Source organism: Meleagris gallopavo, chromosome 5 (genome assembly GCF_905368555.1).
Source record: "Meleagris gallopavo chromosome 5, MGAL_WU_HG_1.1, whole genome shotgun sequence".
NCBI lineage: Eukaryota > Metazoa > Chordata > Aves > Galliformes > Phasianidae > Meleagris > Meleagris gallopavo.
The window spans coordinates 53,703,568-53,728,750 of NC_139408.1; the positions used below are offsets into that span (position 1 = coordinate 53,703,568).

The window sequence follows — 25,183 nt, forward strand, 5'->3', positions numbered from 1 at the left end:
AGTGAGACACTTCACGCTGTGTCAGTGAAGGTGGGAGGAAAGAAAGCCTGGAGCAGCGCTCAGCCCAGGGGGGCACTGAGCAAAGAAACTGGTAGACAAATGAACCCCTAGGAACAAAGCGTGCAGACAGGCCAACTTGAACTCCACAAGTGGTAGATTTCCAAATGAAGAGTCTATGTACACAAGAATGGAAGAAAGAACCAAATCCATTTACAGACCTGAAAATCAATACTAAGGAGTTTATTTTTTCAATTAAAGGTGAACATTTTTTCTTTTTAGTAATATTCCAGTGCGAAGAAAGGATGAGCACTGAAAGAGAGCACTCCCAGAAACACAACCAAAAACACAACAACTGCAGATGAAATGAAGGGACGCTGGAATTCCCCAGAAAAATGGCAATTTTCCATCAGAAATCAAGAACAGTTGACAGTGCTCTTCACCTTGCAACTGAGTCCAGAAAGCACTCTGGAAACAGCAGACTAACTAGAGAGCTTGAGAGTTACACAAGTCCAGCATGCATGTGAGCACACAGAGAAGAGCAGAGCTGGACCTCCAAAAATGCCAACAGAAAGCCACGGAAAGCACACTGAGCAGAGGGAAACCACAGTGAGAACACAAACACCAAGTCAACACATGGGCTCCTACCGAAACAACACAGCAGAACAGATGAGCCAAACAGACCAGGAATATAGGCAGTAGCAACCTGCAACCATGGGAAGTCATACAAGAGGCAGAGAAGAAAATAGCCGCTCTATTAGCAATCTCAACAAGGATGAGGATGGCCAAGACAGGACCAAATAGTCCAGGGAGGGGAAAAAAAACAAGCCAACAGCAACACATGCACTGATTAGGAATAATGCTAAAGAATAAAGATGCATGCAGAGTAGCTTTAACTAATTCAAACACTTGCCATGTACGAACACCACAATCTGATCTCAGTGACACCGATAAGCAGCCGTATCAGACAGAAGGAAAGGACCAGCTGCTCGTGATGCACCGTAAAACCATTAGAGATGCATGAGCAAATGCAGATGGCCAATAAGGAGCCAAACCCACCAGAAATGTTATCACAAGGCCTTCACAGCACTTGACATACACAAGCACTGTCAGCTGCCCATGCTCAGTGCATGTCAGTGCCAGCAAGGGACCTGTCAGGAACACAGCACCATAAGCAGAAAGGAGGATGGTAGGGCTATGCCCAGCCCCAGACAGGCTCCAAAACAAGGATTTGTCATCTTCCTGTTGAAAGGAGAGGGGAAAAATGGAACCCTTCAGCAGCAGGTGTCTGCGGTCAAAATCTTTCAATGTCTCTGAAGAGAAATTTAAAAGGACTAAGGAAATACTTCAATTCCAGTATGCGCAGGAAATCCACTTTGAATGGGTCAGCTATGGTTCCAGGTGCTTCTCTGCAACTCCACTTGAGTGTAATACAGTTATCTACCAGCATCAAAAAGAAAATTAATCAGTGAAAAGACAGCCAGCAGACTAACAGCACAGGCAAAATGTGCAGAGGACATTCTCCTATCAGTAACACAGCTCAGAATATGACTGGAGGGCAAAAAATGAACATGCTTTCACTGACAATTTTAGGCCACAGAAACCACAGGAAGGACACAAAAATCATTCTGAGAAAACCAAGCAAAGCAGGAAGCTTCTGCAACACAGGCACCAAGGAGCATAAAGCACAAAGCAGAAGAGAGTGTGACTGGGCTACGCTTGTCCAGCAGTCATGGGAAGCAATGAAAAAGCTCATGGAGGTCCTCCACAGTCAGGGCAGTGAGAAAGTGAACCAGAGGAAAGATAAAAATGAAGATGTTTGAATTAAACTACCTTTAAACCTTAAATAATACTTCTAAACTCTGGTACTTAGTTTTCAGAGTATTTACATTTAGATAGACGTGACAGATTTGAGCTAAATGTTAACAGCGTGGTAGAACTATTGAGTGCAATTACTTAAAGCATCTACAGAACTTAGTTTTTAAATATCCACTTTGGTTAGCTAGCAAAGTAAGTTTCATTACGTTTCAGAGCTTATAATAATTAAAGTTTACAGTAAATCCACAGAATCCAATAGAATTAGCTGACTATAAATCTTGAAGCATAAAACTGGTGAGTGGAGGTAGCGTGTGATTCTCAGCCTTTCTGCAAGGTGCCAGCCATTGAGAAAGCTGATTAGTCAGTCTATGATTAATTGCTTACTGTGTACGAGCCAGGGTCAATCTACTCAATTAGGTGAAGGTCTGGTGGAGATCAGAGATGTAAATCAAAACCTACTCCGAGAGCTTCAGCACAAGGTAAGAACACAGTTGCAGCCATCCCTCCCCACAAGGACCCCTCTCCCCAGGCAGCCTGCCCTCCATCCACTGCCCTAAGTGGGAGCCTTAGGAAAGAGCTGGAGCAGGACACACACACATGCCCTCCACTCCTCTGTAACCCTCCCATCTTCAGTCACACTCATCTCTGAGGATCTCGAGCCTGACATGGTTTGTCTTCTCCAGCCTCTCTGTGAACCCACATAACTGCTGTGAACCCAGAATCCTTCAGCAGGGATGTCTGAAGGCTGAACACCCACTGCGTGAAGGTTCCCCTCCTTCTGCTCCTTCTGAACCTGCTCCTTATGACACCCCTGGACCTCACGAGGCCGTGAAGGGGACTCCCTAAAATCCCTCTGCTGCTAGTTTGTAGATCTCTGTCAGACCCCAAAGAGCTAACTTCTTTTCCTCTATTTCAAAGCATGGTGAGGCCCTGGCACTGCTGCCCAGAAGTGTGGGTGCCTCATCCCTGCAGGTACCCAAGGCCATGGATGGGGCCCTGAGCAGCCTGGGCTGATAGGGAGCAGCCAGCCTAAGGCAGAGGGTTGGAAGTAGATGATCTTTAAGGTCTCTTCCAACCTAAACCATTTATGAGTCTCTGCAAATCAGACCTGTCCTTTGCCAGGAGCCCTAGTCCAGCCACCAGGAACCCTTCCAGTTCTGTTGGAAGAGAGGGAATAAAAGCATGTGCAGTACTCAGGGTAAACTCTAGGCTTACACAACAGCATAGCAACACAGGTTTACTTATAAGCGAATTTCAGCTGCAATATTCCACATTCCGATCATTTGGAAAAGCATTTATCTGAAAACAACAAGTAACTATAAGTACTTTGTAAATAAGATGCTTGGAAAGAATGGGCAGCTTTCCACTTTCACTCCCCCACTTCCACGTTAAGGCAGCTCCTGATCTGTGAACCATGGAGGCAGCAGGGAAGGTTCAGAGGCAAACAAAAAACCCACAGGACCCTGAAAATCCCCAAATGTGGAGAGCAGAGGAGCAGCACAGCAAGTAAGGCCAGTGGGGAAGCGGTGCAATGGGATAAAAAGGAACAGATTAGCAAAAGCAGCTGACTTGGGACACTGGCTGCAGGGCTAAGGGAGACTGGAGTATGCAAAGCAGCATACAGCAAGCAGCAGTGATGTGAAACGACATGAAAACACTGAAAATTTTGTGACACAGTTAAGAAAGCACTATTTAGATGTTGTAAATAATGAGTTAGAAACTTGTGTCAGAGAAGCAGCCGGTCTTCAGATGCACAAGAAAGGCAACTCTTCAGCAGCCCTGCAGAAGAGAAAAAGCCCAAAGAAATCCAAGCCATAAACTTTGAAAAAGAACTATGTAAAAATCTGTGTAGTAATAACACGAAATAGCTGAAAAGCTGGAAACAATTCCAAGAAAGCATGCGCAGGTATTACAGGAAAGCACCAGGCTACCTGTATCACCAAGTTAAAACACTCTAAATGAACAACAACAACAAAAGCTAAATTTCAATTTGTTGATGGGGTTACACAGCAGATTAAGATGACTGCTGGCAGTAAAGAAAAAAGGAGAAAAAATGTCCTTCAGAACGCAAATATCACGTTCAAAGGAGGAAAATAAAAATAAAAGACCGTGAACTTCTAGCAAGTTAAATGTAGAATCATAAGAGGGCAGACCAAGAAACAACTGTGGTAAGCAACTTCCTGACAGCATAAAAGTTTAATTACAATTCTTTTTCAAGTGTTGCAGAAATAAGACGCCTTCCAGAGAGCTGCTGGGGTCACAGATGATGAAGGTGTAGAAGGAACGCTCACGACGACAGTCTTAAAGCAAGGAAGCTGAATGTTGCATCAGTGTTACCAGCAGAGAACCTGAAGGACCTAATTCAGCTATTTTCACACAGAAAAGGGATCTCAACGACTCTCCAAACAATTCTTTGAAAATAGACTGGTGCTTCAGAAGCAAGGCAAATAAAGCAATGTGAAAAGCAGTAAGAGCACAAAAGCAGTACTGCCGCTACAAACCCATGCTGCACTTCTTACTTCTCAATGCAAGGTAGAAATTCTGAAAAGGTTTTAAGCCAGTTACACTAAAGCGGGTAGGAGAAGCAGGGGTATGCAATAGCTTCTGCTCAAGGAAGAAATCTGACTTTTTCAGAGGGAAAAAGAGGTGATAATGGAATCGGGGTAATAAAAAAATCAAGTAGTATGGAGGTGGTGAATAAGCAAGGAGGTGTTATTGCTCCTGAGCAGCTGGGGGGCATGCAATAAAACAGGCAGGTATCAGGTATAGAACGCAGTGCCCAGAAATAGGGCTCCATGCAGTGCAAGGCTTGGGAACTCCCTGCTGCAGGATGCTGCAAGGGACAGAAACACCGATGGCGTCAAAAAGCAAATGGATAAATGGAGTATGAGCTCCTCATAGGCTACCAAACACAAATGTCACACTGACACTTCTGGCTTAAAGAGTCCCCAAGCTGCTGGCTATCAGAAGCTGGGAATGCCCAGTCTAACTCTGCTTCTTAAAGCCTCCCCCCAGCACTTGTTGGCAGCCAGGTCAACGCTCTCTGCCCTGACACAGCACAGCCATGCTTCTGGCACCGCACCATGGATTGCCTTTATTGGTTTAACTTTCAAAAATATTTTTTAAATTAATCTGAACACACGTGATGGCAAGCTACAGCAGAAGATGAGAAAGTAATTGTTTGCTTTGCAGCTTTCACTCAGTCAATCAAACAAATAAACTGTTCCAGTAGCTTCACCTGCCAAATGCACCTTTCTGATCTCACTCTGCCCCACAGGCTCTTTTTGCCCTGATAAGGATGGAAATGAGAGGAACCTGAGCGCATCACAAGCAGGAAACAGTCCAAGAAGAGCCACTACCTTCACAATAGTTTAGATCCCCCTCAACCTTCCCGGCAGGTTTTACACAACCAAATAGAGGAGAAAAAAAAAAACAACTGAGATGAGGAGGGGGAACAAAGGTGAAAGAAAGAAGAGGGAGAAGGTGAAGTAGAAAGTGGAAAAGCAATAGGAAAGGTTCAATTTCTAACTCTGAAAATAAAAACTTATTCCAGAATTTCTTCCAGCAAAATGACAGTATCTTTTTATGCACCTTTTTATGAGATGATGCCAAGCTCGTTGGCCAGGAAAATAAGTTTGAAATAAAATGTTTTGACCCGCTTTGCCTGAAACACTCAATTGGCAGTGAGGGGCAGAGCTGGGAGGCAGGAAGGGGAGCACACAGCAAGCCTACCAAGCAGCTCCAACAGCTGTGCTAAGGCCAATGTGTGCAGCCCTTCCTCTCATGCACGGCTCATCCTCTGAAGATCCCAATGGCCCTCACCATTGTCCTCAAGGAACCCCACCAGCTCAGGTGCTTCATGCCCAGCCAGTTCTGCAGGGACAACCAACACTTAAAGTGAATCAGAAGGCTCTTTAGGAACCCATGGCTGCATGATGACAGTCAATAAGCTGGCTTAATACGACTCCAATCACACTCTATGCACTCGAGTAACTGCTCAAATACGGCTGCTAAGCCAGTCTTCTTTCAGTGCTCAGATTCATGTTCTTCCTTTCCTTTCCTATCCTCTCTTTTATTAACATAGCACATTTCTTTGGTGTCTCTTTAACTTAATGCTCCATTTGCTGGCTGGCTGACAGGTCTCAAAAAAGCACGTCTTTCTCCTGCCAGCAAGATGAATTTTGTTTCATCTTGTTACTTAAGTGATACACCTTCTCTATACTTCTTCTCCCCCTCCTTTTCTGTAAGAAAAGGAAAGAAGTTTGAAAAAAGAATGACAGCAAGCTAGTTTTTAACCTAAACAGGAGCAATTTGCATACGAATCAGATTTTTCAGGTGCCACGGAAGATGTGGGTGCTCTGACAATCTGGAGGAAGGCAGGGTGAGTTTGACACAAACACTGCCAAGAGGTGAACTCGCAATTTACAGCTCTTCCCTAGGGCAAAGCGTCCTGGAGAGAGTCTGTTCTATACTGCATTTATTTGCAGTCTCATTGACACTGTCATCGTAAGACAAAGATCCTGTTTTTTCTTTTATTTACACTCCCCCTCAGAGCCCCTTGCATGCAAGCCCTACAAATGTAGTCAATATGAGTAGGAGAGCAGGATGTAAATTCAGGTGGGAAGTGGCTTCCTTACCAAACCTGATGAGAAAATGAGTTACCCGATCAATAAAGCAGCATCAGACCGTGGAGAAAGAGAGCCCTACGATGCACTAAGCAGCACACAACATTCTCACCAATACATCACTGCACTTGGGGAGCTAGCAGGGCACACCAGGCTGCTGGAGCAGCTCAGGAAGCAGCAGCCTGACAGCAGCACTTCAGCTCGAGCTGTTCTCCCAGCAGTGCTTTGCCAACACGTAGCTTTGCTGCACGTGGGAAAAAATCTTTATGCTTCCGAGCTGGCACTCCGTGTCATGAGTGGGGTTATTTGCACCTCACAGAGCAATCCTTTTTGGATAATGATTCCTGCAGGCATTTCTGCGCTTTGGGTAGCACTGGAATGATCTTTTGGGGAACTAAGGGCTCCCAGACCTCTGGCAGTGATGCCACAGTCCTGCACGCTCAGGGCTCTGGCACAGCACCACAAAGAGGCAGCGGAGCCATTCAGACCAAACTGGACTAGATGATCTTTGATTGGGTTAGGCAGATGATCGCAGCGGCCTTTTCCAATCCTAATCATTCTTAACGATTCTAAATATACAGCGAAGCACAGGCAGACAACACTTCAACAAGAACCTGGGATTAATCAGCTTTATCTTATGCTCAATAAGGCAGAGCGAGCGACTGGAGCAGAAATCCTGCCTTTGTCTTCCCGTAGATTCTGCAAAACACAATGTCTCACCAGAAGTGAGTCTCCAGCAGCCGTGGTGGCAAATAAGCTACGGCTGTTGTTTACTAACACAACCGTGCACCTGAGCCCGTAAGCCAGCACCGAGCACAAGTTTCACAAGTACTCACTTTTCTGCTTTCTCCTCCAGCACTCCCAGCAGGCTGAGATAATTTACCACAACTGTTCTTACAAAAGCGTTACACTCTTTCTAAAATAAAACAGGGGTACGCGACAGATCTAAACCAGCAAATGCATCAGAGCAATTAGCAGTTCTGCTGCTTTTATGGCTCTGATTGGAATTCTGAGCTAAGGGGAAAAACAAGCTCTCCAACGAGAAGAGTAGTGGCTTTGCATACGGGCTCCATCTGCTGGCACACTGCTCCCCAGCTCCATTTAGCAGATAGTAAACTGAAACAAAACCTACACAGCCATCAATTACATTTTTCCTGCTCACAGCCTAAGAATTTCAATAAATACGCCATCTGTTCATCTTCTGTGTGGGAAGTTCAGTCATCTTCTTGGCAGCAATATTATTCTAGAGCAATTACCTGTGTCTTTATCACCTATCATTGTGCTTCATCATCTTTTCATCATGTGTAAAAACCAACCACTTTATTACTACAATTTCTGTAGGCAGCCCGGTCCTGTTAGTTACCATGGAGATGATCTGTCAAAAGAAGGCTACATTTTTAAGAAGTAAAAGCTGAGAAAAGGAGGAGGAGAGAAACACAAAGAGCCAGGAATGAACTTGTTTCTCAAGTCAGAGTTTAAGCACAAAAGGCACATCTCAGGCAGCAACACTGAGATGCCACCAACAAGCTGCCAGGGGATCCATCAGCCTGCCAATACAGAGGATGAGTCGGTGACTCACCGGCATCATAGCACGCTCAGAGGGCAGCGGCGCGGCTCTAATCCCTCAGCTGAGCCCCATGATCTGCTCTTAGGAAGGGCAGTTTCTTATTACTATAAATCAAAAGATGAACTGGGAGGAGGGAGAGCAGGCAGCAGCAATCTCTCCTCCGTGGTGGTCACAAGCAAGACGGTAAATTTTCCATCAGCTACATGGTAGCTTTACATCCCTTCCCGAAAACAGCTTCACACTGACCTCTTTCTTCCCCAGCTTCGCCCCATTAAGGCTCCACTTTCTCTCACCCCTTCCATGACTCCTGTCCAGCTTTCCTTCTCTGCTCTTTTCCTCGACCTGCATGCACACTGCTCTCCTCTTTCTGTAAAACAAGCACACTTACAAGTGCTTCACCTGTATCTTTCCAAATTCCCGTACGTTCCTAAAGCAGCTTTCAGCATGAACTATTTATAAGTACTGCTCCCCACTCACCCACATACACCCCCTGACTTTGCATCATGAAATCCTTTTTTCGGATTTCTCCTCCAGCCTTCCAGCTCCCACCTTTCCAAGCTATAATTGCACTCATGTTACTGCAGGGGAAATATTAGCAAGGTACAAAGGACTTGCTGATGCTCTGTGTTTCTAGGATGCGTCATTAGCAGCCTTCAGCTGAAGCACATCAGGCTCCAAGCTGCTTTGGTTCAATTCAGCCTTATCTCTCTGGAATAAATAAGCAATCTCAGAGCTATCCGACTTGTTTAATATCAAGTACACATGGGCAGAGTTTTAATGAGGTGGGCTGTCATTCTGAATCGCTGCAGTGCAGGAGGTGACCACTGATGAGAAGGAAAATTAATTCACCATCTTCACTACTATCTTCCAACGCTGAATTACTCCAAACTCGTAGATCATAGAAAGTTGGTTAGGGAGGGAAGAAGCGTTTTCCAAAAGTTCTCTAGACTTTCAGATACTTTAATTTCTGTTTGTCCACCATGAGACACAAGGTAATCAATTTACTAAGTGGCCGCATAATCCATTAGTTTCTGGCTGCAAAGAACCTTAGGAGACTGGATCTAAAGGGCATCATATATAGATACTGCGAATGAGATAGAAGTCTGGGACAAAGCAACTTCTGGGTATTAATAAAACAACATTTAAAAAAAGGTATTGTAGCAGTGAAAAAATCCAGTGCTAAAACTCCAAGAAAAAGAGGAGGGTACATAAAGCTGGAAGGCAATTATGAACACAATCTGTAAAATATCAAAAACACACTGCCATCAGAGTTCAAAGCAGAAATCCCATCAACACATTCAGAAGTACCAAATCTGAAAAATTCAGCATTTGCTGAGGAAATACAAATTAAGCAAGATTCTGATCTTAAATCTCATCTCCTCTGAAAGTTTATGACAGAGCAAAAGTTCTTCCCAAGCATCCCCTTAGGATGAGTGCTGTGAGACAGAAACCCCAGCTCGATCTGAAACTGCAACAGCTTCAGCTGCTGAGGAAGTGGCCCCACACAGCCTCTTTTATGTTAAGAGGTGCAGGCCCTGGGTTCCCTCTTTCTCTCCCCAGACACCTCATGCAGTCACATCGTGCCATCAGCTCCCATATGTGATTTACCTTCCACAAGACAGGCCCTGGGAGTCACTTCCCTGCTCTTCTGTGGGGCTGGATGCTGCACAGATTGGATAGAGATGGAGACATGCCCCAGCTAAAAACTGCTTTCCTGCATCATGGGCCAACTGAAGCCGCCACTTGGTAGGCATGCTGTAGGAATTTCTGCTTCTGCTAATGTTTTTTCTTCCAGCCAAGCGTTGCAAGCAGACAAGGTCCACAAGGAGAGCTGCCCCAGTAGGGAATACTGCCTGCCCTGCATGGGCTCTGCCTGGGCCAGGACACCCCACACACCTCATCACTGGGGACTGGACAGCAAAGTTCTTACTCATCACTTCCCCAAACTCCCAGCAGCTTTACAAAATTGCTGTTTCTGCTTATTCTTTGGCTTCAGCAGATGTTCCCAGTCACTGCTGCGTGCTCACACAACGATCCTCTCTCTTTTGAGCTCTTAAAGGGCACGCAGGAGGGGGAGAAGGGGCAGCACCAGAGGCTTTGTGGTTGTCCTAGCGTGGCACAAGCAGAGAACAGCAGGTGGTGATAGTTGGGCAGCAAAGCAAGCATGGCCCTCTTCCCAGAGCATCCTGCCACAGCTCTGCAGTCAGGCCTGTGCTCCTGCTGAGCACCTTGCCTGTAGGGCAGGCCAGGACAGCTCTGCTCATCCATGTGAAGTGACACCAGGCAATGCTGACCTTGTGCTGGGTGAGCCAGCAGCGACCACGTGGCCGAGCACCTAGACTGCTTTAAACCACCATAAATTCATTCTGCCAGAACCTCCCTTCATCAAACCACAAACTGGGGCAATGGGAAAGGCACAGGAAGCAGAGATGTGCTAAGGAGAAAGAAAGATCTACTCAATCACATAACAAAAAGCATGATCGAATCTTTGTTCAGATCTGCTTTATTCCAAAGAACCAAACAAATGGCAGTCTTGCATCCCTCGTGGCTTTGCAGTTAGAAGCAAATCAGCACAGCTAACCAGACATCCAGAAACCAAGTTGGTTTCCCACAAGGAATCCAGAAAGCAGGACGCCCTGCAACAGTGCACACAGCCCTTGGTGAGAAACCTGCAGCACTGAGCAAGCAGCCTTCCTGCTCACTGACAGACCCGCTTCATTCATCTGCAGCTCTGCGACAACTGTATTTGTATGCATTAATAAACCCCATTTTGCTTTGCATTATCACTTCGCAGATGTCAACCATGACTGGGACACGCAGTGCGAGGTGTTATGCAGGCACACTGTGAAAGAGCAGCACAGCAGGGAAGGGGTGGAATACAGATCATGAATCACTTTGCTGGCAGGGAGAGAAAACAGGACCTAATCCTCAAAACACCCATCTGAAGGATTAGGTTAATGAGGAAGTATCATTAACACCTTTCACTCTTTCCTTTAAACTCTGTAGTACTCATACTGCACACACAAAGCAATGCATGTCTTGATGATGAAAGCGCTGTTGATTATTTCTGCTCACAGCACTCTCCTCTGTTCAGCAGTAACCTTCACTTCTGCAAAATCCCAACAATAAAAATCCCTGTGGCCTCACTCTGGGCAGAGCTCCCTGGTAGTGCCGGGCGATGCAAAGTCAGCATGCACAGCTCTGCCCAGCGGGCAGCTGGGCTAAGGCAGGGGAAGGGACAAACGGAGCTTCCTCCGAGCTTCTGAGGGAAAAAAAGGTGGAAAGACCTTAGAAAAATCACACCCCCAGCTGTTCTCGTGCCATTTGGGGAATGCACAACATGCTTTTTGATTTTTCCATACGTATTACTGACTTATTGGCTGCTCCACAGGCTTTTTATAGCTTTTCCATTAAACAGCAATTAAAGCAAGCAGCCAAAGCCAAACTTGACCTGTGCATTGATGAGACAAAGTCTTGAGTGAACAGCTTTTTTTTCCCCAGTATAGATTCAAGGAAGACAGAGAGACACAGCAGATCTATGTCACCTTTTACCTTGTGTCTGCAGGTAGCAGCACGCAAATTCTTGAAAATATCAAGAAAATTCTCCTTCAGGTAATTGCCTGGTCTTGCTACTTACAGATGTCTGATGAACAGAGTAAAACCTCACGCTGCCATTTGCTCATGCAGATGAGTTTTAGGAACATCCCACATTTAGCCCTTCACATAGAATGCAGCATATGACTTTCAGCAAAACAGACCAGCAATCCACTTAGAGGTACTATCACACAGAGTCGTGCTCCTCTACCAATGCAATCTGGGATCCTTCATCCCTACGGTGACATTTTCCTTCTGGTTTAAAACTGAAAATCAAGTTGAGATTCTAAGACAAGCAGCTGCAAGAAGCCTGGAGCTCCTCCTTTATCCTCTTCAAGGAACAGCTACTAATGGCAGCTGCTGTCAGCAAGGAAAGGCAGTTAGCACTTTCCTGCTTAACACAACACCAAAATACAAATATTTGCAACAAGTCCACTGCTGCATTCCCCTTCTCCATTCTCTCATTCTACAGCCCTGGAGGAATCAAACTCTCATATGAATTAATCTTGCTAACAAATCACTTACAGGACAGAAACAGAAAAGCCTCTAAGCTTCTCTGCAATTAAACCCTCTCACCTGTGAAGAGTCTTCTATAACTACAGAGCACCTACAGCCAAGAGGTGTCAGCTCCATCTGCACCTGGCACTGCTGAGCTGCACATTCCTCCTCTTGCCTTTCCACTGCATATCTCTTATGACAGGAGATGTTTGCATTTAGTAGTATGGAGCTGTGACCATCCTCGCATGAAGCATGAGAAGCAATCCTTCCTTCTGTATTTCTCAGGATTTTTCCATACTCCTCCTAGTGTATGGGAGCACACTGGGGATAAAGAAAGGTGCAGTGTAAATGCCCAATGAAAGAATAAAAGAAAAGTGAAGAAAAACTCAATGCACAAGGATAGGGCAAAGAAAGGGGGTCAATTTAGGCTGAAAAAGGGAAGAAAACATACAAAAATTACTATGTATAGAAAGGGAATGTTAAGATCTCTATGTTTACTAGATATGATGCAGCAGAAAGATCTGTTAGGAGTGATTTAGATAAGCTCATCTATACACAGAGCAAGGGAATGGACCTGTGGTCCTTGTACAGTTACTCTGTATGATTATCTGTGCTCTTAAGAACCCATGGTTCAAGACACCCTTTTGCTGATTAGCACACAAAGCCAGGCGAAATAGGGTTTGGTTCCCATTTCATTCAAGCTACAGTTTCCTCACAAAACAAAGTCTCCCGTCAGCCTTAGGTCCTAACCATCCAAATAACAACAACCAAAAAAAAAAAAAAACCAGTAAAAAAATAACCACAGCCAAATGTCAGAAGTGAGAGTAAATCTACAAAAGGAAAGTCAGTATTAAAACCCATTAGGTGGAGAAAGACAGACTCTATTAAATTTATTGCTTGATTTCAAGACTTGGGAAGAGCCTCTTCATTTCCTGTACCTCCTGAGTATTTACTATGTCTCCTATGAGCTAAGACTTCCAGAGTCATTTTAATGTCATGTTCTAAGCACTTCTGCATTGTAAATCATCGATTTTTATCTCCTTCTCCCAATCAATACAAAGATATTTATGCTGAACACATAAAAGCTCTTGACACTATAGAAAAAACAATTACACCCTGCAAGACGTTTGCTTTTGGTCGTTGACATCATGGAATTATCCATTACACTTTGCACATGCCTGCCATTTACAGGAAAGCAGAGTGACCTTGCCTGCCTGCAGTTCACATCTGTGCAGCTCGGGGAAGCAAAGCAGCTGATAGCCATCTCTGCTTGAGGACTGCAAATCGTGGAAGCTGGGAGAAGCCATGCAAGCAGAAGCAGCTCTCATATCTGCCTTGCTTCTGTGTTCCTCCCAGACATCGCTTGCTGTCACAGACAGGATGCTGGCCAGACACATCTTTCTTCCAACCACGACAGATATGCTGCCCTTCACAGCCCTGGCAGACCAGAAAACTTCATTTCCTCTCGTTGCCTGCCAGCATTCCAAGGATTCTACCAGCTTGGCCCTTCTGCCTCTTACCACCCCTACCCAGGAGGTGTGCAAAGACTATTTAAACCACAGTGCAGAGATGCTGAAGCACCTGCAAGCTCCCGCTGTACTGACTTAACAGAGCACACCAGGATCCCATTTGTCTTGGCCATCCCACTCTTGATTAATACTGCACCCTTCCTGGATGCAGGCAGGGTACTGGGCACAAAAGCACAGCACACCTGAATGGTTCCAACACTCATGTCACTGCTGCTCAGAGGGTCATGAGAGGTGGCAGACACCAGCCCTTGTATCTTGGCAAAGCTGCAACAGACCTGTCAAGTCTGAGCAGCTTACGTTCATGATTCTCCCACCAGTCTTGCACTTTCTTCTTCCAGCAGCAGCAATTCACACCTTTCTAGCAAAGCACTCACCGTCTGCGCTCCCTGGAAGGGACCCACTGCCAAAGGGCCCTGGGAGGTGCAGTCTCCCCAACCCAGAAAGCTCACCCAGCCCCGCACCAGACAGCAGCACCTGAGGAACAAGCATGCTGAACAGTAACACACAGCAGAGCGCTGCACCTTCTCCAGCACTGCTCACCCACTCTGCCATTTCACTTCAGGTGACGGTCCACATTTCCTCTGAGGCTGCCACATGCCTGCAGCCCAGCAGATGAGGACAGCCTTCACTAACAGTTAAACACAACCACATTTCGTTTTAAAACCTCAGCCAGATACTTGTAGCACAGTAATTCCAGCAAAGCTAGGGAGCTGTGATGATTGCATCAGCTCCATCCCAGTAAGCCAGGAACACACCTATAAAGGGAGAATTAAAAACCCAATGGTCGTCATTCAAGAGCAAGAATTATGAATGCAGTAGCAGCAGTATATAAGCTTTAGGGCCTAGAGTTATCCTGCTTAATTCTCTCTGATCCCCACTGACCCAGCTGACAGAGGTATCCGTCACTAGGAGGGCAATTAACTTTTCTCTGTAGCTGGTAGATAGAAGTTCCAAGCACAGCAAGGGAAATCTACACATTCACAGCCTGCTTATACTGAATCTGTATTTTTGAACTATTAGAGGGAGGTATTTTGTGTGTGTAGGGTTGTTTGGTTTTTTTTAATCTTTTGTTGTCAAAACAGGCAGAACTCAGCGAAGTTCAGCACCTAATGGCAGATCTGTCCCCATTAATGGAGGACCAAATCACCTGGAGGAAAACAGCAAGAAAAAGCTTTCCTGTTCTTAAAAACCTCACAGCTTCACTTGGACTCTCAAATTGCAGGAAAAAAATATATCGATTTTTTTCCTCTGTTATTCCTCAGCTTCTGAACAGCTGGAGCACCAGCAGTCAAAGGAACAGAATGAGAATGTCAAGCAGACAATGAGGGCAGCAGTGGGAGCAGGGAAGGGGCCTCTCACTTTACAAGGGCTGGCAGAGATGCACACAGAAGAAATGCTAAAGGCAAGAACTCACAGCATATCAGCTCAACAGCAGTAAGGCCTTTTGCAATATCTCTTCTTCAAAAGCCAAAGTAGCCTTAAATCACAACAATTTGTGATTTCATACTCTAATTTAAATCTAATAAGATAGCACACGCAGATGAGTTTTAAGCCCTAGAGAAATAACAACCTTCATTCACAAGGAAAGTGTGTACACAGAGCTTTATCATCATTCTGTTAATCCACTTTAAAGTCACACCTTAACTAATTAGAAAACAGTGAAATTAATTGGCACAAACATAAATTAACTCTCATTTCTACGTAACACCTATGCAACACATTGCACAGCAGTAAACAGGATTCAGACAGCCTTACTGATAGGTAACATACTTAAGAACAAGTGTTTGAAAAGCAGGGCTGTCCAACAGGCACCATCCATTCACCTGGCCAGCTGAACACACCAACACCACTGCCAGCCCTGAAAAAATACCCCACAGATCCCAGGATGCAATGAACCAGGCTGACGTTACCTGCTGTGCTCCTACAGAGCTCCATGATGCTGCAGCTGGACTGCTCTGAGTAACACCATGTCAGCTCACAGAATCACTGCACAGTGTAGGTTGGGAGGGACATTAAATACCATCCATTTCCAGCCCCTGTCATGGGCAGGGCCACCCTGCACCAGAACAGGCTGCCCAGAGCACCATCTGACCTGGCCTTGAGCACTGTCAGGGATGGTTGAAACCAGAGAATGTCGTGTCTTATTTTTCAGCCCTGTAATGTAAGGCCCTGTGTGTGTTATCTCCTGCTTGCCTTTATCTATCAATTCTGATTTGCACCAACTAGTTAGGTGCTCCCTAGTTAGAAAACAAACAGATATTTAAGAAGTATCCAAGAGAAGTGAAAACACTTTGCCCAGGGATGCTGGCTTTGTAATTTGCTTAACATACAAGGCAGTAGCTGTACGTCATGTCATTAATGGAATGCCCCTAAACAGAAGCGATGCACAGCAAAGGACAGTCATCACTTCTGTAACGCTGAGTTCACCCAGAGATTCTTGCAAGCACCCAGAGCAACTCTTTGGGATGATGCTCTTTTTCTGTGCACCTGTGTGAGCAGTGTGCAGGTGTTGCCCGAGGGAGGGCAGCCCCATGGCACCTCTAAGAGGATGTGAGCACAGCAGCGAGCCTTGCTGATGCTGTACAGTAGCAGGTGGTACTGCGTGCACCTCTTCTCTGCTGTCAGGGAAAGAGGGTCATGTATGCCAAGCATGCCCTCCAAAGCATCCTTCTAGATAATTATGTGCACGTGCACACACACTGCCAAAAAGAACTGCAGGCACCAAAGTGTTGCTCCTGAATGAGCTCACAGCAAGCAAATGCTCAGAGGACAACCAGCTCCACAGCCTTCCTGCACTGCCAGACCTGGGCTTCGGTTCGCTCTGCAGAGACACAAAAGGTCACAAAGCAGAAGTCCACATTAAATGCTCGTTAGGTAATCAGCCAGCTGCATACACAAACTCTACTGAGTAGAAAGGAGCTACCGACCCCTTCTGACAGCTAAAGCAGCTCAATATCCTTACGAGCAGCAGCTTGCCATCCTGAATCACCACCTTATCATTTTGAATGCAGCCTCGAAATTTATCTGCAGACATGCGTACGGCACATTTCAGCTCCCATCCAAATTTAATTTGAAACCAACCAGCACAGGGAAGTTTCTTTTCAAGCTGTGCTCTGCTGACATGATGATTTATTGATTTTTCTCTACACGAGGAAAGCACACGGTACCTCCAGAGAAAGGATATGCTGCTGGAGGCGGAGAAAAGCAATGTGAAAACAAATAGCTCAGCTGTGGACGCTGCTAGATGCACAGGAATGCTGAGGTTAGGCTGGTTGTTTGCTTAAATCCTGCATGCGTATCCTACAAGTTCCTTTCAAAAATCTGCACAGCCAGAGTAATGTTTGGAGTTCTTTCACAAAGAGCAGGTCGTCTTTGCACAAAACTTTTCAGCAGCCAAAACTTTCTCTAAAACAAAGCCTAAACTACTTCTAAATATTTTAAGCAATCATCACAATGAGTAAGATTGTTATGAAAAATGAAAAACAAAAACTAGAGCTCCTCATATTACAAGGATGCTGTACTGCCCTCTAGAGTCTCCATCACTTTATCATCCCAGAATCCAGATGCAGAGATTCTTACAAAATGAGCTCTAAAAACATCACAGAGAGGAGTGCTGCCTCCTGCGTATAAAGCAGAGATAATAATTAAAATGAGAGTTCAACCCTTCGAGTGTTTCTCAGCAGTGCTTGGACAACACATGCTTTCCTGGCCTCTCTGCAGACAGGTGCATTTATAAAATATGGCACAACATTTTAAGAAGGACTTCCAATATCACTATCTTTATACCCTGCAAAAATAAATATATAAACAGTGTACTTTCTAATCCCTTGGCCCCTTCCCAAAAGCCACAACTAGTCCTGTGAACTGCATCACAGGATGGAGGATCTAACTGGCTCTTTCCAACACAGGCAATTGCTGCACTCAGATCTGCTGCATTCAACCTCAGTGGAGGGCTACAGAGAGATGGATGTTGCCCCTATTTGTGGGAGCACAGCAGGCTACATTCTGTGTGTTCCATTTCCAGACATGGCGGATAGGGGCATAGGGCAACCCTCAGAGCACAACCATAAGTCAAAGTCTGGAGGACAGAGTTCCCCAGGAGACACTATGAACCCTGACTCTCCAGCATACATCACAAAATGGGCAAGAAGTTGGCACTTCAGGGTTCTTTCCTGCAGTGTCCTTCCAAATTCCAGACTCTGCTATATCCTATCCTATGAGGCATGAACCTGCATGGAAAATACAGCTTATCAATCTCACGTCACGGCTTACAAAAGCACCTTGCTTGACAACTGGGCCTCCCTGGAGGATCCTCAGACTTTAGTATAAAAGATGACAGACAAGATGACCGGGCTGCTACAAGGTACACCATCCTGGGTATCACAAACACAAACTCTCCTCCAGACTGGGTCCTTGTGACCGCTGTTATTTCTCTGGGTTTGGATTTGAACTCACCTGGTTCTTCTGAAGCCTCCACAGACAGAAACGGGAGAGAACTTGCTGTCCAGTGACAACGAATGGATGAGAGTGGACAAATATATAAATAGTGCTTTAAATGCTTCCCAGTCCTCCTGAAACTGATGTGTTCTTCTGATTTGCTGTCTTCACGTGCAGCCTCCTGCTGTTGGAGTTTTGTTACAAAAAGAAATGAGATTCCCTCTGCTAATATTCAGTAGCGTCCCCTCAGTGTTTCACTACTGCTATGGCCATGTTTTTAGGAGCTACTGAGCACTGCTGCAAACACTGAGATACTGTTATCTCCACCCAAGATAAAGTTGGAAAGCTTTTAAGTTGGCCAAACGTACATCACACTGAATCACATTCAATCAAGTATTTCTCTAATGAAAACATAGATTTCTGTTCTGTCAGTTTCCGACTCGATCACAATTCATTCAATGTTAAGGAGAAAAAAAAAAAACAACATTAAAAACCATCTGTTCTCCTTAAATAGAAAAGCTATTTTAAGTTACATGATGAGCCCTAGTAATTACAAAAGAAGTGGAGTGGATGTCAAAAAGAAAATGAAGAGGGGGCAAGGCAGCTGCTACCTTTTGATTATCATAGCACAAACCTTTTACTAACCATGTGGTTTTGCCTTGCACTCCTCACCTTGCTATGCAGCACATACCCTGCTGCCAGCCCATTAGCTGAAGCTATGCAGCGTATGCCACGAGGGTTACAGCACAGCCAAGACATTTGGTGAATGAATCGTTACGTACCATCACATGAATAGAATCACAGAATCATAGAATGGCCTGGGTTGAAAAGGACCACAATAATCATTTACTTTCATCCCCCTGCTATGTGCAGGGTCATCAACCACCAGACTGGGCTACCCAGAGCCACATCCAGCCTGGCCTTGACTATAACTGAATGCCAACAGAATGCCAAAGTTAAAGGTCTTAGAAAAGGTTTAAGTTCTGAAGGAAATAAATGAAAGTAAGTGCCAAATTCAAAACTGCAGCTCCCAAGGGAGCTGACATTTCTTGCCCTACAATTCCCCAGTAACCCACCTGCTCACAGAAACTATGACAGCACCAACCAAACCAGGAGAACTCCTCATACTTAATCCCTCCTGTAACACAGAACTCAATCACCTGCCAATGCTTCCTAAAGAGCTGCTCCACTTAACAGAGCTAAGGGAGAAATGCCGAAGAAGCATGACTCCACGGCGCAACAGTGAAAGGGTTGTCTGGCTCAAGGCAGTCCTGACTTCTTCTTCAACATTCCAGTTACTTCAGGCAAGCACAGGCTGCTAAGCAACATCATATGCAGAGGTATTCCTCCTCCCTGTCTCTCCTTTCCCTGGTCTAAAGAAGAACAAAACACAAACTGAGGTGAGAGCAGAAGCTGTGATTGCATCCCGCTGCCAGGCAGGAAGCAGAAGTTCACAGAGTAAGGAACTGAACAGGGAAGAGGCAAGAGAGCAACAGGAAAGCAAACGAGGAGAAGAGGAGCATCTCTGGAGGTCCATCCCTGTGCCTTCAGCCAGGTAAATACATGATGACGTGTCCTGCACACTTGCTGAGGAACACTGAAAACAATGCGTTTATAAAAGTCATTTCTCTCCTACTAGGCTATTCAGGAACCTTTTATCCACTTCTTTTCCCTGCAAAAGGGGCTGTTATCAGAGTTGCTATCAAGCTGAAGTTACTTCGTGATTTATTGATGTAGTTACAAGTGAGAAACTCAGCTCTGTTTTATGCTTTTGTTTCTAGCTCTCATATTTGCAGAAATATTTGAAAATCAGCAGTACACAGACTAATGTTGAAGAGTCAGAGTGTGTGCTCTTTCTGAGGCTTGGAACTGTTGGTTTTCAGTGTCAGGTTGGAAGCTTGGTGGCCTGAATCACTGCTTCTGAGCACGTGGCAGAACTGTCACCTCAACAAAAGGCCTAAACTTTACCATTTGAACACTCCTAAAGCCATCTGCAGAACAAACACAGCCATCAAAGAGAACAGCACATCTCCTGTCTCCTTGTCGCTGCAGCACATATTATAGCGAGACCCACTGATAAAGAGGACATCAGCAGCATCAAACTGAGACATGTTGAGCTGTATCAGCACAGTCAGTAAAACCAACAGCTCAAGTACCCCTTCCTCAGGATAGCATTTTCCATTTGCTTTTGCTAAATTACAACTCTTCTACCATTTTGGAGTATTTCAGACTAAGCGACGCAGCAAGCCTCAGAGCTCCTGGGTAGTCAAAAAGGTGAGAGTTTGCCGGAATTGGGGCAAAAATGAGAGCATTGTTGTATACAGACTCCTCTGTAACCAAGGAGAGAGATCTCAGAGAATTCTCTGTACTCTCCAGCTGATGAAGTGCCCCATACTAAGGCCCTGCATGACACTAGGTGCACATCATACACTGCATGGAAATGTTGCCAGGTGGCTCTTGGAGCCAAGCAAGCTGACTACCCTTGACATACAGCATCACAGAAGGGCTGTCAGATCCCTGCCTTTAAAAACATAGGCAGCTAAGTTTTGGCAGCAAGAACATGCCTTAATTTGCTTCTGGGCTGTCTTTCACTTCTCCATCATGACATGTACAATGGTGGGGTCTGAGAGGTACAAAACTTCTAAGTGATTTTTTTAACTGGAAATTAAACTAACTTGTAACTATGCTGCAGTTTCATGCAACAGGTATGTTTGTTCAAAAAACAAATATTTTTTGAATCTCAAGTCTCAAACAAATTGAATGCAACCATCATAACTTCACCAACTACAATGTAATCCTTCACTGAACAATAATAGCTGTTGTGGAGGTGAGTGTGGAGCGATCAAGAGAAAATCTCAGCTGTTACAGCAAATAACTTCCAAGTCCTCGTGACAATGAAAAAAAAATTACCTTCTTTCCTTTCACCTGTTCCTTTGAAAAGAAGCTCAGAGGATTTAAATTGCTGCAAAACAAGGAAGAGGACAAAAACCTCCCACGCGTTAAACACTGTGTATGTGATTGTTACGGTGACTGCATTGTTTTTCAGGGTTGACTCAAAGTTTTTAAGCACAAAGCGTAACCACAGCAAGTTATGCAAAATGGGCTTCAAAATGCAAAGCTTCATAAGAATTTTCAACAAAGTTGTTGTTATAAAACATTGCTTCCAAAGAGTCATTGGGTAACAAGAGAGAGGAACAAGAAATATCCATCCTGGAACAGACAGTCCTCACCGCCTTTGTCTGATAAAAAGTTTTAGGCTCATTTTGTACAATTACCTAAGAATGAAGATGTAAAATACCCACAATGCAGAATAAACACAGAATCTTGTCAGAAACTCACTCAAAACACCCAAAGTCCAGATTTGCTACAGCTCTGATAGATGCCAAAACATTTCAGCTTGCCATCAAAAGACACCTCCCTCCAGCAGAAATCCTACACTACAATTCCCCAGATCAACTTGAGCACTGGCTTTGCTAACACATGAGTATTCTTCAGCTTTATGCTACCAGACAATCTCACCTACCAGTGTTATGGCTTGCCCTATCCTTGGGGATGCAGAGCATCATGCCTGTGCATCCTCCAATATAATCCTCAGAAACTAGGCCATTTATTTTTTGTAACCAAAACATTAAATGACAATTACACGGTTTGGAGATGCATGTAAAGTTATAATGGAAAACCACACTTTGTAACCACATATATTTTACTCCAGCTCCAAGAAATTATTTCTTCTTCCATCCAGATCCAAAGATGCTATGGCGCAGCCTGCAGGTGAGACGCTCACCCTGTTCCCCATGAAGATCCTTGCTGTCAGAAGTCACTGTTTTTCCTCTTCCTCTCCAAAGATCTCTGTTCAGCTCAGTGCCTGTCTTCACTCCCTCATACTTCTTCCAATGCTCTTCTATAGTTTGTGATCTCAGGACTTCACACTGCAATACTTTTCCCAAAGGGGAACTCACTGTCTGCACTTTATTAATACTTGTGTTTCTTGAGCATGACTCGCTGGAGCCTCCTATTGATGACTGTCCTGGCTGTTAGTTTCTGATAGCTTGCTTCCCTCTGGGAAAGTAAACTCTCTCCTCTTCACTCATCATGCCAGAAGTCCACTCCTGAGAGGTACTCTCTGCTGAAAGCCATACTTCCTTGTCTCTCTCTGAGCAAATTAAATACTGAAAAAGAGAAAAGTCTACTGCAAGTTGTTCACTGCAGATGACAACCCAAGATTCTGATAATCACCTTTTCAAAGTGGCTCAAATACTCACCCTCTGATTAAATTGACAGCAATACCAACAGGAACTAGCCGTGTGCAGAGGCCTTTTATCTGCAGAATCCCCTTGAAGAGTTAACGGTTAGGAAAAGAGAAAGTACCAACCAAGAAGCAATAAACCCTTTTAGAAAGCTCTCTTCTTTCAATCCCTGTGAGATGCAGAAGACTGAATAGACGTATATGAAAATTACTGGGTTCAGTCACCAAACTCCTTTTTTTCCCCAACTATAAAAGCATTTGCTTCTCAGGAGGAAGTGCTGGGAGAGGTTTGATGGATTTTTTACTTTTTTTTTAAACAATGTACTATCTGCATATGCTGTCTAGACACTTGTGAGATGTAAATCACATTCTGATTTTCCACATTTTCATAAGAAGTGCTTAAGTGTCTCAAAAATATTTTTTGACCAAGCTAAGTAGTTTGGCTGTCCACAAAACTGTACTTGAAAAAAATACAACTAGCATCTAAAACCATGTCAGCCAGCTGTAGAAGTAAGCATGAGATCCCAGGTGCTTTCACACCCTGTTAAAGTCAATGAAGGCTAATTATGGCACCCAGTATGGCATACATGTGAGCCACAAAGACATCATAACACTGCCTACCTCAGGAAGTGAGCAGCAGAACAAGTACTGAAGAAGTCCTGACACAAGGCAGCCCTATGTGCAGCCAAAGGTTGGACTCAATGACCCTGATGGGTCCCTTCCAACCTGTGATATTCTATGACCCCATGAGTCTCACAGCCTGCATTCTGTGCAGTGTCCAGAGAAACACCAAAGGCATGTGCAAAAAGGACAGGTAAGAATGGTTGAAGCTTCTCTATGCAATTTTTCTTGTAGCTGCAGGTGTTGATGAAGAGGTACCATAAGGAACGAACTAAACCAGCCTTATCCCATTTCTGCCCTTCTCCAGAGCAGCTTAGCCCTGTGCACTCCTCTCTGAAGGAGCTTTCTTTAGGGAGCATAGTAGGACTACTCTCTGTAATCCACACACATTCCTTCAATTCAATGTCTATCCATTCATTTAACCCTTCATCACCAAACTAGTCTGTCTTGCATCTGAAAAGGAAGAAGTTTGTTCTGGAAACCACAACTAACATTAACAAAAAAACCAAAAGATATAAAAAGAGCAGGTCGAGGAAAGTGATCCTTCCTCTCTACTCTGCCCTCATGAGGCCACATTTAGAATACTGTGTTCAGTTCTGGGCTCCCCAGTTTGAAAAGGACAGGGACCTCCTAGAAGGAGGTTCAGCAGAGGGCCATAAAGATGCTAATGGGCCTGGAGCATCTCCCTAAGAGGAAAGGCTGAGAAGCATGGGACTGTTCAGCCTAGGGAAAAGAAGAATGAGAGAGGATCTGCTAAATGTTTACAAATATCTAAAAGGAGGTGGGAAGCAAATGGACGAGGCCAGGCTCTTGACTGTGGTACGTAGCAATAAGACAAGGAGCAACAGCCCACAAATGTGAACACAGGAAGTTCTGTACTAACATGTGGAAGAGCTTCTTTAAAGCATGGGTGATGGAGCACTGGAATAGGTTGCCCAGAGAGGTGATGGAATCTCCTCTCCAGGTGGTGGTGTCTCCTTCTGTGGAGATATTCAAGAGCTGGCTGGACATCTACCTGTATAACCTATTGTAGGGAACCTGCTTTGGTCAGGGGGTTGGACTCGATGTTCTTTTGAGCTCCCTTCCAACTCACCCCTGTGATTCTGTGACATCCACGGCTGATTAAGACATGTCTAATTGGATTTATTTACAGTCACTGTAATAAGTTCAGCACATACTTATCACATAACAGATGATAGCTGTATCCTCTTTTAAGCAGGAATTTATCTCCTAAAGCTACACAAAGAACAGCCAGCACAGAATCTATGTGCTTAAAGAGCAGCTCAAAGAATGAGCTTATAGAGCTCATGCCTCCCTATCCCCTAGATATATTCGTCAAAAACCCTTGCTGGATAATTGATCAAGCTTTCCCAGAGCACAGGAGTAATAAGCAATAGATCATACAGTGGGAAGTGAACACAAGGTCTCCTTAATGACTACTTAACCCCACCAATCGTGACGTCAACCTATCTGAAGCATGTAAGAGGCTGCTTTTGAAAGCAAAGCTGCCTGATGTCTTTAGATAACCTCTACTGATAACTGGGACTACTCCTATTTTGCTAAGAGTCAGCTCTGCAGCTGAGCAGTCCCATGGAAGGACCTAACCAGACCAGATGGTACACGCTTGTTTTCCACATGCATGGGAACCAAAGCAAAACTTCAAGAGAGGAACATGCGCAATAAACGTTATGGACTGCTGCAGATGGGACCCCAAGGCAAAGCTGGCATCATTACTTAGAGGGAAGACAAGCCACAGACCTTTGTTTTACAATCCCTTTTGCAGCTCACAGTCCTCTTGCTGCCGCAGTGCTTCCAGTACAGGGCACAGGGCATCCGCAGATCCAGCACCGCACTCACAGGACTTCCTCCTTAATGGCCCATCTGCACCAAAAGGATCTATTTCAACATGACCTAAGCATACTAAATTAGTGCTACAGCCATTACGAGCAAGCCTCTGGGGCCAGATTTGATTTGAGATGTCCTACATGCCTGAAAAAGCTTGGTTTGCTACCTCACTTGTGTCTTCAAACCTCTAAAAATACCTTCAGAAACCTGGCTTCAGGGCCCAAAGGCCCTTTAGCTTACCTCTCCTCAGAGCAATAACACTGCCTACACCCTGCCACTGCATCCAGCTCTCTGCTGAATCCCTCCCCACTCTCTCCCAGAGCAGTTGCGTGCCTTCAGGAACAATAATAATGCTCAAAGCAAGCTCTCCTCAGAGGCAGTTTCCCTGGAGAATGTTCTCTACTTC

At 44.9% G+C, this 25,183-nt stretch overlaps 2 protein-coding genes across 3 annotated transcripts in view; both read right to left on the reverse strand.

Moving 5' to 3' along the window:
• SYT16 (synaptotagmin 16) overlaps positions 1 to 25,183 on the reverse strand; it is a 98,764-nt gene that overhangs the window by 69,938 nt on the left and 3,643 nt on the right. The window lies entirely within an intron of this gene.
• The window catches only part of SNAPC1 (small nuclear RNA activating complex polypeptide 1), a 38,818-nt gene continuing 13,862 nt past the window's right edge, over positions 228 to 25,183 (reverse strand). The window contains exons 12-13 of one of the 2 annotated variants that reach the window (XR_014883780.1): positions 1,344 to 1,437; positions 228 to 1,239 (exon numbers count right to left, since the gene is read on the reverse strand). The gene's annotated coding sequence lies outside the window, so the exon portion shown is untranslated. Of the gene's footprint in view, positions 1,438 to 25,183 lie in introns of both variants that reach the window. The other variant, XR_014883779.1, reaches the window with a different exon arrangement.